The sequence below is a fragment of the Rousettus aegyptiacus genome, unplaced genomic scaffold (assembly GCF_014176215.1).
Source record: "Rousettus aegyptiacus isolate mRouAeg1 unplaced genomic scaffold, mRouAeg1.p scaffold_m13_p_5, whole genome shotgun sequence".
Lineage (NCBI taxonomy): Eukaryota > Metazoa > Chordata > Mammalia > Chiroptera > Pteropodidae > Rousettus > Rousettus aegyptiacus.
This window is the reverse complement of record NW_023416308.1, coordinates 112,679,798-112,690,409: the sequence shown is the minus strand read 5'-3', so window position 1 is coordinate 112,690,409 and position 10,612 is coordinate 112,679,798. Positions and strand designations below refer to the sequence as shown.

Genomic DNA, 10,612 nt, shown 5'->3' with positions numbered 1-10,612 from the left:
CGTTGTACAATGTGCAGTAACCTAGTTTCATTAAGGCCACAGTGAAATTAAGTTCCTGAAGTGATAGCCTTCCCTATTCGAACGTCTCTGTTTTGGAAAAAGTAAACATTATGTCCAGAAATACAGTTTCCTTTACAGCTTATAGAGGCAGCATGACTCTTCCAGCACATTGATTTGTGTCCAGGGAAACTGACTTGGGAGTTCTGGACTCCAGACTGTGAAAGAAAATAGGTATTGTTTAAGCTTCCAGCTTTGTGATAATTTGTTATAGGAGCTCTAGAAAACTAATAAAATTCTTGCTAAATTTCCCCTACATTGTAATTTTATATTACCATGGTTCTTTTGTAAAATGAAGAAACCAAGATGGCACAATATTATTTTCTAAATTTCAGATTTCATTAGCTTTCTACTCATATCCTTTCTTCTTGCTGCATTTACTCATCACATCTCTTTAATTTCTTCTGATCTATGACAAGCTCTCTGTCTCTCCCCTTTTTTGGTGACTTTGAAAGTTTTGAGAGTGCTGGTCATGTATTTCGTACAACGACCTTCAATTGTGATTTTTTTTTTGATGTTCTCTCATTGTTAGCCTGGGGTTATAGTTTTCAGAGAGTAATACCACTAAGGTAAATTGTTTTTCTCATTACATTCTGTCAGTGGTACGTGTCATCGACAGGAATCATCACTGATAATGTTAACCTTGATCACAGGTCCAAGTTACAGTTTGTAAGTTTTCTCCTTTGTCAAGTTACTCGCACACACACCCCTTTTTTCTATACTCTGTTCTTTAGAAATAAGTCACCACGTCCAGCTCACACTCCTGTGCTAGAGAACTAAGCTCCACTTCCTGGATTGGACAGTATTTAAATAATTTACTTGGAGTTTTGTTAGCAAGATCTGTTTCTCTTTTTTTTACATTTATTTTATCTTATGAGTAATAACCTACACTAAGTTATTTATTTTTTTCTTTAAATTGTCCACCTTCACCATTCACAACTCTTGCAGTTTGCTCCTGTGACCCTTTGTCATAGCTTCACTCTTTTGTTTGCTTTTTGAGCACTTCCTCACTTTATGTTACTACATAATATTCTGGACTGTATTGTTCCTACTCCTATCTCAGAATCCACTATTTCTACAAAGAACCCTACTTTCTTTTAGTAAAGAGTTGTATTTAAACGCCAGGGTTTGAATCCTAATTGTGCTTGCTGATAATGAAGTTTTACTTCTAGGCCCTTTGTGCACGGAAGTAGGCGGTATGTACCCATGTGGTCTGTATACATTCGTAATTATACTTATTCTCTACCTATCTATCATACCTATAGTAAACTAAACATGAGTGCATACTGATGTTTCTGACTCTAATCTATTTCATCTCAATGTTGCCCCTTTGTATCTGTAACTTCTGTCTCTGACAGTGAGAGACTTGGTCCTCAACAGGTCCCATTCATTAATTTATTTGTGTGACTTTTTATAAATAAAGCAGTTCCATAATAGTTCATCTACACCTCCATCATAAACAATTTTAGTAACTGATGTACAGCATTTTTATAGTTTCTTTTATTTTTAGTCTTGCAGTTTCTCATTCACACATTATTTTCCAAAATTACTTAGTTCGGCTCATTTTTCTTCCCTATTTCCCTTCAGTGAGGTTAAATCATACATTTGTAGTGCAATTAGATTTTTTTAAAAACAGTCTGTGTTTACTTTTGTGCTCCTGGCTGATAGTTTTTAATTTGTATATATTAAACTTCACTCTCTACCATGTATAATTCTATGGGTTTTAATGAATGCACAGTCATGCGTTTATCAACCCAGTACCATGGAGAATACATGTATCATCCTAAAATTTCCCTTTCCATCCTTTTCAGAGACAGCCACTCCCTACTTCTTCAACCTTTGGAAATCACTGAGCTTTTTTTCCATCTCTGTGTTATATAAATGCAAGCACACAAGATGGAGCTTTTAGGTCTTGCTTCTCTCATTTTATAATTCACTTTAGATTCATCCATATTGTTGCATCGATCAACATTATTCTACTTTATCACTGAATAGTCTTCCAGTTTAATGATGTACTATGGTTTGTTTAACCATTCACTTTCAGAAATGCATCTGGTTTCTCCAAGTTTGGCAAACCTTAATCTTAATAAAACTTTCAAAAATTTTGCTGAGTTATGGGGGAACATGTGACTTCAGTTTACTTTTAACATTTAACTCTATTTTTTTTTTGCATATTAACTGACAACTGTTGCAGCAAAATTTGCTGAAAAGAAAAAAGAATATATTTTCTCCATTCACTCGCCTTTGCATCTTTCACAAAAATTAGGTGCTTGTATATCTGTGGGTCATTTCCGGTGGCTATAATCTGCTACATTGATTTATGGGTCTATCTTTTCCTACTGTCACAACATCTTGTTTACTACATGTCATAGTAACCCATAATATGAGATCATTTTCATGCCTATACTTTGTTTTTCTTTTTCATAATTATTTTGCTTACTTACTAGTTTTGCCATTACATATAAATTTATAATCAGCATGTCAATATTCCCCCACAAAAAAAGGCTTATTTGGGTCTCAATTGTGATCACATTGATTCTGCAAGTTGTCAGCTTTCAATCTCCCAATTCATTAATATGACATGTCCTTACACTCATTTTTTTAAAATTTAATTCATGTGGAGAAATAGGAACCCTCATACACTGCTGGTGGGACTGCAAATTGGTACAGCCACTATGGAAAACAGTATGGAGTTTCCTCAGAAAACTAAGAATTGATCTACCATATGATCCAGCAATCCCTCTACTGGGTATTTACCCCCAAAGACTTGAAAACTCATATCCATATAGATATTTGCACACCAATGTTCATAGCAGCATTATTCACAGTGGCCAGGACATGGAAGCAACCAAAGTGTCTTACGATAGATGATTGGCTAAAGAAGCTGCAGTACATATATACAATGGAATATTACTCAGCCATAAGAAGAGATGAAATACTGCCATTTGCGACAACATGGATGGACCTCAAGCTAATCATGCTAAGCGAAATAAGCCAGACAGAAACAGATGCAAATCACATGATATCACTTATATGTGGGATATAAACCTAAAAGCAACAAATGAACAAGACAAACAAACAAAGACTCATGGACATGAACTATAGACTAGTGGTTACCAGAGGACTATAGAGTCTTGGTTACTAGTGGAGTGGGGGAGGAGGGGGGAGGTAGATGGGATAAAGGGGAACAAATATAGGGATGTAGGGGAAGGTGAAGTGGATAAAGGGGATCAAATATATGGTAGCTGAAGGAAACTGGACTTTGGGCATTGAACACACAATAGAATATGCAGATGTCAAATGATAATGTACATCTAAAAATTATATGATTGTATTAACCAATGTTACCCCAATAAATGTGATTTAAAATAAATAAATAAATAAACAAATAAAGAAAGGATATTTAAAAATTTAATTCATCAGTATTTTAGACTTTTCATCACTTTTGAGACAAATTTCTTAAATATGCTCAATGAGTTAAATGAAATCTTGGACAAAGAACTACAGGAAATCAGAAAGAGGTCTCAAAAAAGAGAAAATACTAATAGAATTACAAAAATTCTAAGTAATCAGATGAAAATTCTGGAACAATAACTGATAAGAGATGAGGTAAACGTCAGAAAGTTAAGGCTCAGATTGCTTGATTTTAAACTGTTAGTATCTTTTGTGCTTTCCAAAGAAACTTCACATTCATTATCATATCATATAACAACATACCAGGTGAATGGAGAGGGTTTTTCATCTGTGAATTAACAAAATCAGGCCATGAAATGTCTAGTCACAACTGGTTATCAAGAGAAATAGGGTTGGAATTGGTCTTACATTTTGTAGCACAATACTATTCATACTCTTATACTTTTAAATTTCTTCAGCAAAAAGACACATGTGTTGCTTTATACCTAGGAGTATAAGTAAGAGATTTTGGATAATATGTTAGCCACTTGTCATATATCAGGAAAATACAGAAATTAACTGTTTTCAAAAGTAAATGTAATGAGATGCACATGTTTATTTGGGCCCAATATGGAAACCCACAAAAGGAAAAAACTTCTGCTACATTCTGAAAACTTTAAAGGTAATTTAATAACACCACTGCTATTTGACTATAGTACGTGCCACTATTTGAATGGTGATTTGTAGATCTTACTGTCTCTATCCACATAATAATTAAGGACTCATGTTATTTACATTTTAATAATAGTAACGAATAGTAACTATATTGTCTAGAACACAAGTGTGATTCAGTACACTTGCTTATGTGAGTGAATTAAATTAAAGTGATTCAGGCTATGACTTGAGAATTGGAGGTAGGCAAACATGATTTTTCAATTGTGAACACTTAAATATTTTTATTATAATTGTTTTTAAAGTTTGGCATAGCTAGAGAGACAGCTAAAGGAGAATGAGAAGAATAAGAGGGGAACTGAAGCTGAATGATTTTCTTGGATCGAACGTTGTATTACGAGGTTTTCGTTTATGTTTAAATTTAATCTTTATAGCTTTGTGAAGTAAGTATACTAGGAATTATATGAACTTGATTTTTGCAGAACACGAGAATGGGATTCAAGGAGCAGCAGCAATGTTTTCAAGGCCACGTCTATCTAAGTTGCTAATTAGTTACACTTGCCTGCCCATTCCGAAGCTCAGACTATTGGAAACAATGTATATAAAACATGACTCAGATTTGTACCACCTGAAAGATGAGGAATCTGGGTACTTTTCATTCTTTTTCTTATTATATTTAATGATGGATTCTTCCAAATCAATTAAATGGCCCATGCAAGAGCTAAGCATATTCTTACAGTAAAATAAACCTTCAGCCTAGCAGTTGCAGAATCTTTTTTATATATAAGTAATAAGCATTGGTATATACAGGGACAATGAGGGCCAGGGGGAGGTGAGTAGAGCATCATCAGCATTGGCTACAGAAGGGTAATTTGGAGGAGAAAAGAAATGCATCTGCTTACAGATCTGAACCAAAACTTTAAATGGACTCATCAGAATTAAGGCAGAATTTAATCTTCATCTCTCTGACTCATGTGTCATATTTGTCTGTTCTTTGTAAACCTAGGGGGGAAAAAATAAATATTATTTATCAATTTCTTAAAATTTCTGGTTTCCTAACATTTAATTATAACACTAAAAAGAATGGGAAAGAGGAAACATAATAAAAAATGTGGCAGATAGAAAACAAAATCAATTTTTAGAAATATTTTGAGTATCAAAAATTACAATAAACAAACTATTTAATCAAAATCCCTTTTGATGTATGTAAAAGGTACCTTAATACTTTAAATAAGGGCAAAAATAAAAGATAGCAAGACCCAAAATGTATATATGCGCTACTCAGCATATCAAATTATGTCCCTGCACACAGTTGAATCGCTATGTAGGTGGGATGAGAAGTGATTATTCTTACTGGGCCCTGTTCACCTGAGAGTTTCATGCCTAGTACAATTTTCTTTTTGTTTTCATTCATTAGGCCCTGAAGTTTTGTGATGATTCTGCATGACATTATTTTAAAAGGACCAGGCTCTGAGTCTTCTCTGAGCTCTGAGCCCATTTGTTCTCTATTCATTGAAGTGAATGCTAATAGTTTTAGTATACATTATTTTCTCCCCAAATTGAGAACTCATAGAGAGTCTACAACCCTAAGCTACAAATCAAATTGATTCATATCTAAAAGTTAAACCCTTACTAAGTTCTTTTATATACCTACTCTTATTTGTTATTTACAGATATAATTGTGTAAAATATGTAGACAATATTATTTTATTATCTCTATATTACAGATAAGGAAACTGAAGTCAACAGAAGATAAAAATTTCTGAGTACACAGGAAAATCCAAGTAGATGTATTCAAAGCTAGGCTTCCTAGCTCCACGTTACAATTTTTTTTCTCCACCTCTTTATGCTTCAAGGAATTTGGAACCTTGTGATTAATACAGTGAAATAATTCCTCCTACATTATTTATACAATCTTCTAGGGCTGAGTTTCTGATATTAGACTCACAATTCAGGATTGTCTTTCCCTTCTTTTCAAGAACAAGGTAAGCTTCTCTATGCAGTATATACATATAGGGGAAAATGGAATTGATGCAGGTGCAGTGGGGAAGTCCATCTTCTATGAGTTCTTGAGCTCAAGTCTGGTTGTTCGAATGCTTTTTCTGAAACATTGGCATAAGTGTAGGATTCAAGTGCAAAATATTTTAATCAGCAGGGAATAGAGTGATATTTATGAAATTCCATACTGTTTTCCTTAGGACAATAGCGAAAAAACCTATGATAGATTATGATACTCTGGTTGAGTAGCTGGTAAATTCCTCTTGTTCACTATGTATTGACTTGTCATTAAAGGGATGGCTAACCGCACAGAGTGAAATGACACTTCTTTAGATTCCAGAAGGATCATCATGAAGCTACCAAGATCCTTACTCTATTTTCACTATCATTTCCCCCCAAATCTCACCCTTTTATTACTTAATCATCTAAAAAATCTGACAATGCAGTGAATAAAGTCACAATCATTGGGTTCAATTAGATGTGGGTATGTATCTTAAATATCTTGTACTGGGTAAAGAATTTTTAAAAGCTACATAACCTCTCAAATTCTTCGCTTTCTTAACTGTGAATTAACTTATATACGTGTGTGTGTGTGTGTGTGTGTGTGTGTGTGTGTGTGTGTGCATACACTTTCTCATCCTTTCCTCTTCTGTTATTTCGGTCTATCTATCTATCTATCTATCTATCTATCTATCTATATCATCTATCATCTATCTAATCTATAATCTATCTATCGATTTATCATCTATTTATTTATCTAATCTATAATCTATCATCTATTTATCTAATCTATAATCTATCATTTATCATCTAGTTATCATCTATCTATCTATAGCTATCATCATCATCATCAGTATCATCTAGTATCTATAAATCTATCCATCTATGAGACAAACTACACACAATCAATAAATTTAAGCTGTTACTAGCCTCAGGAGATCTATTGATATCAATTAATATATGTGTGATATCTTAATAATATATTATCGTGTAGATGAGGTATTGACAAACAAATAATTTAAGGTGCAGACATGTAAAATAATGTGTTTAAGGTCCAGGAGAAATACAGAGAATAGTGGTTACCAAAGAACGGATAACTTTCAAATGATTTCAACTGAAAATACAAAAGATTTGTGCTTTCTCATGAAGAGATCTACAGATTAGTATCAACTCACAAATCATGAATTTTCACCCCTCATTTCCTCAATATCTGTGATCCAGCTAAATGTTGATAGGAATGACAGTAAGAATGAGTGTAAGATGGAGGAGAATACTTCAACGTAAGCTAAAATGTGGATCTCGAGAAAGATATCAAGAGAAAGCACAGCATAGGGAATGCAGTTAGCATTAATGTAATGGCTAGGTGGAGAGCCAGAGGAGAGAAAGAACAATTTGGGGCAACGTTTTATAAGCTATATAAATGTCTAACTAATATACTTGAAACTAATTGTATACTCGAAACTAATAAAATAAAATAAAAATACTCCCCCCCACACACACACACACAAAAGAGGACATGAAGATTCCTATATTATCATGCAAAATGACTGACACAGCCATGAGAAGAGAGTGAGAAATACAGGGCGGGGCGAGGGGGGCGGGGTATAAAATATCTGAGTGGGCAGAATGTAGGAAAAGGCAATTCAAAGACTAGGACTACCAGACTTCAAAACCCACCCACCTGCATCTGTCACTTGACTTTCCTAAACCAACCCAGGGACTGTGGTTCTATGCTAATAATAATATTATAGCAAGTACTCATCGGTATCCTGCTTAACATTCACGTTGTGCTGTTTCCATGCATCATTTTTTTAACTCTTACAATAATCTCTTGAGGTAGGTCCCAATACCACCTTCATTTCTCTGACAGATAAGATGAGTGAAGTCAAGTGACAAGGCGGAAATTCTGAGATGTTCTAAATTAAATTACAGTAGACAGAGAGTGAGAAAGACAGAACTGTTAGTCTGTTCATGGCTGCTGGCCAGCTACTAAACGACGGCTCTCATTTCTCGCATTCATTGCCTGTTGGAGTTTTGGGTGGATTTCCAGGTGGCTATTTATTGTAACCAGGCACCATCTACCTCCAGGAGCCTCTGCTTGTGGTTTACATGTGGGCTTTCTAGACTGCTGCCCACAGTCAATCGACAGGAGCAAACATTTCTTTGTGTGAACGCTTTGCCTGTCCCAAAGCTAGCCCTGTCTTACCTTCCCCCACCCCTTTGCCTATAGCTAATGTCGGTTTTTACAGACTACTTCTTTCCTCTTTTTCCCTCCTACTTGATGTATAAAAACTACTTTCAAAACTCTGGGACAATGGACATGCTGTCTTTTCTACATAGCGATGCTACTAGTTGTTTAGACTCTAGGCCCCAAGACTGGTCTTTTTTTTTTTTTTTTTTTTTTTGCCTACCATTTTTGGCTCAATGAAACCTCACTTACAGAAAGATTTTTGGCTGTGGGAGTTAAAGATTTTTTTGTTTAACATAAGTTAGGACCGATGTCTCCCAGGTAGTGAGTGGTAGGGCTGGTATGCGAATGAATACACATGTTTTCTCAGGGTCAAAGCTTTTATGGCCAACACTATACCTTCTCAGAATGGCCTTGTTGGCTGTACATGCTTCAAATGCTGCCTTTAGACCACAGCAACTACTCTGCATTTACTTGTGAGTTACTCGACTATGCTACTCTATGAATTAAGCTTGGTACAATAGAGGCACTTACATATAAATTGAATGACATTAAAATTAATTCAAATTTGTTTACTGCATTAAGTTGGGAACCTCTCTTATTGAGTTTAATAATGGACTGTGTCCATTAATACCTGTGTAAATTACTCATTCTCTCTGTTGTCAAGTCACCAGATATGTAAATGGGAAGAATAAATAATCAATCTAATGGATCGATGAGAGGATTAAATAAATGTACACATGTAAAGCACCTGGCATGTGAGTACTATAGTGCAAATATTAGAAAACTCAAAAGATCCAATTTAGGAGATGCATTCATTCTTGGCATGTGAATTTGAACAATTCATTAGCCCTTCCTGTAACTCAGTTTAGTCATATACAAAATCGAGAAGTTGGGAAGATGATCTGAAAAGCCCTTCCCTCTTCAAAAGTCTGTAAGTGTACAAATAAATGATCACTAAATGTGGTTGTCATGTTCATGCTTTAGAAATAGAAGAACGAGTTATTCTACTGAAAGAATGCTCGTACATTGGAATTTCTGTGCAGCTGGTTTTTGTTAATCTATGTGTTCCTTTTCTTATTCCTTATTCTTCCATGGAGAATAAATAATACAGAGGTGAAAGAATTCATCCTGCTAGGACTCACTAATGCTCCAGAACTGCAGATTCCTCTCTTTACCATGTTCATCCTCATCTACCTCATCACCTTGGTTGGGAACCTGGGGATGATCGTGTCGATTCTTCTGGACTCTTGTCTCCACACTCCCATGTACAGTTTCCTCAGTAACCTGTCTCTGGTGGATTTTGTATACTCCTTAACAATCACTCTGAAGGTCATGACTGGGTTTCTAATAGGAGACAAGATCATCTCCTACAACGCATGTGTCATTCAGATGTTCTTTTTCATAGTCTTTGCCACTGTAGAAAGTGACCTCTTGGCCTCAATGGCTTATGATCACTATGCAACAGTGTGCAAACCCCTTTATTACACCACAACCATGACAACGAGTGTGTGTGCTCACATGGCCTTGGGCTCCTATGTTTTTGGTTTTCTGAATGCTTCTATTAACACTGCAGACACATTCTGTCTCTCTTTTCGTGCGTCCAATGTGATCCATCACTTTTTCTGTGATGTTCCAGCCATCATGACTTTGACTTGCTCTGATAAACACATCAATGAGCTGATTCTTCTTCTTATCTCAAGTTTTAATGTCTTTTTTGCACTTTTTGTTATCTTGATTTCCTACCTGTTTATATTTATTACCATTCTGAAGATATACTCATGAGGGGGATACAAGAAGGCTTTATCTACCTGTGTTTCTCATCTTGTTACAGTTTCCATATTTTATGGGACTGTCATCATCATGTACTTACAGCCAAGTTCCATTTATTCCGTGGACACAGACAAAGTTGTACCTGTGTTCTATACCATGCACATCCCCATCCTGAACCCTGTGATCTACAGCCTGAGAAACAAAGATGTCAAGAGTGCATTCAAGAAAGCTGTTAAGAAGACAAAATTTTCTTTAGGTTTCACCTTTTAATGATATAGAATCTACAAAAGGTTATTTCATCTTTCTTATATCTGCTCCATGCGATAATTCAAATGCTAATGGCCATTTGGGATAATAGAACATTTATATAATGTTACTTATTTCTTTAGTTGAAGAATAACCAAATCACCTAAAATGCAGAAAAAAAATATAATAATGATTTTAAATGAAGTTTATTTAATGAAGTACATGCTTTTGTTGGCACATTTTATTCAGAGCTAAATAATTATAACAGCTTAATAAACTAATGCT

The 10,612-nt window shown here is 35.0% G+C and overlaps 1 pseudogene; it reads left to right on the top strand.

Moving 5' to 3' along the window:
• The first annotated feature begins 7,380 nt into the window (after window positions 1-7,380).
• LOC107518369 lies at window positions 7,381-10,351 on the top strand (annotated as a pseudogene).
• The last annotated feature ends 261 nt before the right edge of the window (window positions 10,352-10,612 follow it).